The sequence below is a fragment of the Triplophysa dalaica genome, chromosome 16 (assembly GCF_015846415.1).
Source record: "Triplophysa dalaica isolate WHDGS20190420 chromosome 16, ASM1584641v1, whole genome shotgun sequence".
In the NCBI taxonomy this organism is placed as follows: Eukaryota; Metazoa; Chordata; class Actinopteri; order Cypriniformes; family Nemacheilidae; genus Triplophysa; species Triplophysa dalaica.
In genome coordinates this window covers 7,520,993-7,527,049 of record NC_079557.1, presented here as the reverse complement: position 1 = coordinate 7,527,049, position 6,057 = coordinate 7,520,993, and positions in this window count along the sequence as shown.

The following is a 6,057-nucleotide window of genomic DNA, read 5'->3' as shown; positions in this document are numbered from 1 at the left end:
TCGAAGAGCATCCTAAACATGCAACTGTTACAGTTAGCATCCATCAGCCTTTACTGAAGAGATGCAAACTATTTGTCCCGCCCTCGAGAACAAACGGAACATCTGATTGGTTGACAACTTTCAACCCGACTAAAATTACAGTTCTGATTGGTTTATCAGCGCTTGAAGTCTTCGGCATGCCTTGTGTTTAAATACTAAGTGCATAAAAAAAGTGCCAGAACATTGCAGTATTTGAAAAGAACTGACTTTGAATCAAGCCCAACTCATCTTTGGTGTTCTGACAGTAGTTGGCGTACTGATTTCCAGGTAGGCTTTACGGCCAGACATGCGCACATTAGTATCATTTACACGCCGAAAACAGCATTGCAAGTCGATAAAATTGCTTACATAATGTATGACCATCTCCTAATAAAAGAGTAAACACATTTAGCACACTTAACTTTGGTGCCGTTCTTCCTCATCGTTGCATTACAATATTACATTACGTCACACAGGCAAAACGTGTATGCATATAAAGTAAAAGAAAATACATCCTTCAGATGTTCAGAACTCAAGAAACTCGTCAAGCATGCGTTTTCCAGGGTAAGTTACACAGTTTGGATGCTCTGCCATGTTCTCTCATCTGGTTTGAGTCATATACGGCTGTACCAGTAGGTGGTGCTCCAAGTACGTATCCAGTTTCCATCAGAATTCTCTCAAAGATCCATTTTGGCGTCATTTAATTTCAAGTTTTTCCAAGCACTCTGAAGAGCTCAGATTAAGTATCTTCCTAATTACAAAAGTTGCAAATTCTTCTACCTAAGACTAAAAGCACGCCAAAGCCGAAAATCACACCACTATCTTTTAATATCTTCCATTTGAACGTAGTAGAAAACAGAAGACTAGATGATGGAATCAGCCTTTTATATCAGGCGTTATGTGTTTCGATTTCTGATTTTGTCATAAGCATGGCTGACGAAGATTAAATGTTTAAACTGGTTTGCTTAATTTCTCTATTTTTAGTCATGCAATCCAGTGTCATTGCAACCTTGTTCATGAATCAAAAATGAGTTCTGCATTTGCAGAAGCTCTTGGGGGACAGGGGGTGGAGGAGGGTGGCTTATGGTTTCATCTCCCTCTTTCCTTCAACACGATGCGGATTCCCAGGGCGATCTGGCGCGGGATGAGAAACCGCACATAGGCCTCTCACCACCCCCGTGGACCCCTTGGCAGTTCTGCTTAGATTTCTGGGATGAAGATGTCCTCAGCATCCACCCACTCTTTAGTTGGATGGTGGGAGGTGATTTAACAGTACCTTATAGCAATAGGACGGTCTGTTTCATTTCCTCTTTGTTAAAGTATAATGCACTTTTCTAACCCTAAGTTTTTATACTATTAGCGAAAGCAGTACAGTAAGTAATATTTGCATTAATGCATTTGGCAAAGGCTTTTACTTAAAGTGAATTATAGTGCATTCCGACTATCCATTTATTTTATCTTTATTTCGAATCCGTATGCACATTCCCCAAGAAAATCAGCCCCATAACTTGTATTGCTAGTCTTATGCTCTACAGCAAAGTTGTTTTGAAGCATTTCTGATACCAGCTAGGTATTGACTTGCCATGTTCTATTGTCTAGCGTGATGATGTTGTGTGAACTATTTCAGAGGTAACACAAATCGTACCCTGACTAGACACTTGTTGAAAAGAATTGTCTGTTCTCCTGACATTTTCGATTGGAACTCTGCCGCTGTGCAGCGCAGAGAGACTCAATGAAAAGAAAAAGATCAGGTGAATGCAATCATTTGAGCTGTTTGGAGGCATGGGTCTGATTGCAGACCAATCCAGATTGTCACAGACTTGTTAAATATTGACAGTATTCCCACAGAGACCACCTGAGAGAAATTTGGATTGTAGCAGCAGTGCTAAATCACAGAACATCAACTGACAAAAGGATCTCGTTAAGTGGTCTATTTGAGCTAATGTTCTTTAATAGAAAATAAATAGCTCTGGCTTTGGTTGCAGGAGGATCTGCTGCCTCATTTAAAAGTGCATAACATTTAAATGCATGACGTTTTTTGAAAGAGTTTGGAAAACAGTGTCACGTTCATCAGCTCGGGCCACTTAGGAAGAGAGGGAACGCGGGGTAAATCAGGTTAAAGATGTTTGAGGCACAGATAAGAGAGACTTAAAGCTTTAAATCTCTGGTGTGTGTCAGTGCATGTTTAAAACCATTAGTCCAGGCCGAAAGTATATTATTTTTTGTTCTGTTAAACACAAAATTAGATGTTTTGAAGAATTTCTTAAAACAAACAGTCCTGGGGCACCTTTGACTATATTAAAAATTGTCTCCCATGGTAATCAATGGTGCCCAAGAAATCTCAGTTTCTAACATTTTTTGTTTTAAAAATCTTTCTTTCTGAACAAATTGAGATTGAGTTATTCATTACAGAGTAATTAATTTTTGGTGGAAGTATCCCTTTAATCATTACATATAGATCCAAAACACATTCATTTTAGGTGCATATATAGGTCATTTTGTCTATCAATGCTTAGAGTATTTCACGACTCTTTCGAATACCTGATTCTGATTTGTTGCTCCCCACAAATATTTTTATAATTAACTTCCAATGCAACACATTTCCTGCATAGCTATTGTAGTCTCCCATCTTTCATATCACTTTATTGTAAAAAAAAAGTTAAACTCAAATCCAATTTCAAGTTTATTTATTTGTACATTCAGCCAGTGATTACAGTGTCACAAAATAAATCCTGACAGCGTGATAAGGAACCCGATGCAACCCTGTTGTACATCTCCAATACATGAGGAAATCTTGAATTGGCTAAATATTGTGGAAAAACAGCTGAGTACATATGTAAATGTTCAAAAGATCAAAAGTAGGACATAGAGAGGCAAAGGAATCGCAAGCCTATAATCTTAACAACAGTGATGTGAAGTAGAGGACACTAGAAATTATGTGTTTGTGTGAATTCATGTGTGTCACTACTGGCAGACTTCAGTAACTCTCATAGTCCTCAGGTGACAGGTGTCTGTCTATCGCTTACAAAAACCAAATCTGGAAATAGCGTTTCTCTTGACCCCAATAAATCCCTCCTTGTGTCCTTTATCGACACTCCTTGATCCTGTGTAACAATGATCTACCTCATTTTTGTTGCTGGATGATAAGCTGGATGCTAAGCTTTCCGCTGTGGTTTCTAACATCTAAAACATTTAAACTTTATACTCCTGTTGCCATGCAACCTCTAGAATTCTTGCTCTGTTGCTCGTTGATTGTTTCCAAGAAATACACAAACCTGCATGAATCCATTCTGCTGGAGTTAGGGCTGTCATTATTAACTCAATGGGCTTTCATGCACTTGACCCGGTGGCTGCCGTAAATCAAGTGGCCAGTTTTACTTTCCACAGTTGACACTCCTACTAAACCTATTTTGACTGGTTTTTAGAATAGAGACAAGTGCGGTGTTTGGTGGATTTGGAGTGCTACTTCTGAGCACTTCAATGAGACATGGCCCATTTCTTTGCACGGCAGTGAAAGGAAAGAACAGAAGTGAAAAATCTGCATATGTGGATTCAATCTGTATTGTTGTAGTAAATTCCTGATCTTCATTTTAAAATTCTATATTTTTTGCACATGACGTTCTTACAAGTACTTCCTGTATGACTTATCGCTTGTTGCTCCCTAACTCTTTGTAAGTCGCTCTGGATAAAAGCGTCTGCTAAATGACTTAATGTAAATGTAATGTACTATCTATCTCCATATTAAATTTAAAAAAAAATTACAGTTTGTTTGTGTTATCTTTAACTCTGCGTTATTTAAGGTTTCTTTACTTTTGCTTCTGTATTAATTCATTTAATGCTGGACAGTGCTCCAAGTTTAGAAGACAGATAAAAAGAAAAAAAACAGACATGTGAGTTGATGCTAGATAAGTGAACAAGCGGAAGAAACCCTTAGAAATAATTTTCTCACCAATAGATGGCACTGTTGGTCTATGTGGTTAATGTGCAGTTAAGCCACTCACTGAACAAAACTCCTAAAATATTAAATGAATCTTTAATAAATCTCAAACTGACTTATTTTAAATAGGAGATTTATTATAAAACATAAGCCATTTGTCATTTAGTGAAGTAGTATAGTTTTGTACATGTTTAGCTTTATTTATAATACATGTAGAATATGTGTAAAATCTGTATCAGTCTTGTAAACAATCCTTATCTTAATCTTGGTTTGACATTTTCCCTAAAATGTATCAGACGTGTGTGTGTAGACTTGTCTTCATCTTTAAATATGGCTTCATCAACCACTTTATCTCACTTGAGGTCAGATAAGACTAACAGCTATCTGTTAATTCCACCTCAAGGCTGTCTTTTTGAGTTTACAGACATTAGTATTGTGCATTGGCATACACATAACAGATATGTAATTTATTTCTCATTCATTGCTGCAGTGTAGCCCATTATTCTCACCTTAAAAGGAAACAAAACACTTTAGATAAGATTGTTATTGAATGACTGGATGCGTCTCCCAAAGAATATTAGGAGGAAAAAAGCGGTGACAAAAATTAGTTTTAAACAAACTAGTGAGTCACTTGTGTGAGCACCGGCACAAAAGACTTCATCATCACACGTTTCCATTATGACATAACTCATGTAGATTGGAGTTTTCCTAAAGCCAAATCACAAGGCTGGAGACTGACCTTGATAGATGGCAGCACACAAAAAGATTGTTTGTCGACCTTCACAGTTGGTTAACGTTAACGCATTGCAATGCAACTCTTACCGAACCGCGCATCCAAAATAGCATACAGCTGCTACTACAGTAGACACTGAATTAGTTGAATTACCTAATTCTTGATGGTTTTATATAGTACAGTATGTTGGTGCATGGACATAATACATTTAACATTTGCCATGTTTTTGTCATGTGTCCCATATGTTTGATGACATATTAACAACAACAGTGAACATATTTTACTCAGGCTCAGTGTTCTGGAATTGTTGTACTTAAATGTTTATCTTTTTGGCTGCCCCTCAGCTCCCATTTAGTCTCATGGGATAGAAAAGAATTATAAGTATCCAAAGCATACTGAGAAATCTAAGTGTTTTAGTAGACCATCAAGTTATTTGTATGTTTTTTTGCAGGTTTTTGACATACTGTAATACTATTGTATACTGAATTAGACATTTATATTAGCAATAGGTGAATTTTCATGCAGGGTTACGATTTGAATGTACCGTTGGATTATATTAGAACAGTAATAGGACTTTTGTTGGTTACCTAAAAGTATTCAACCATGTGGGTTGAGCTGTGAAATAATAAATATCATAGATTTACTACACAACATGTAAAATTTGCTGCGCAGAGTCACTCTGACACATTACCTTCTGGCTGGTGGTAATATAAATATCAAGATTTGGAAATGAACCAGCTTCAATTTGTAAGTTACTGTTGCTAAACACGATATTTCTAAGTAAAAAATGCCTCCACACTTGATAATTCATCTACACACCTCAGTAGTCACATTTTCACCTTATGTGGGAGGAACATTTATCATTTTCTGAAGGATGAATTGTGTAGATGTACAGACACGGCGTAATTTTAAGTTCACCAGAATGCTGCAGAAGAACATTATACCATTTGTAAACATCGCCTACTTTCTTGGACATTGTTATCTATAACAAATACAATCACACATGAACCAGCTAAATAAGATCTAAATCTAATCGAATGCATGTGTTTTAGTTAGCAATCTGTTGATTTCATATGTTTGGTCTGTAAAAATGTAAACGAACGGGAACCAAATTAAGAAAAGAAACTAAGAAACTTCATTGGGTTAACATCCACCTGCCTGACAGACTCTGACACACGGCAGGAAATTATTTGGGATATGAGCCACCTAATCATTCCTAGGCACATGAATACACACACAATTATGTTGTGCTCTTTTATAGAAGAGAATGCTTTGTTTACTGTTGTCTGAATGCGTTTCTGCACACAATTGTATGCAGAACAAAACAGCCATGGGGAAGGGAATCAATACCATGTTTTGAATGCAGAGA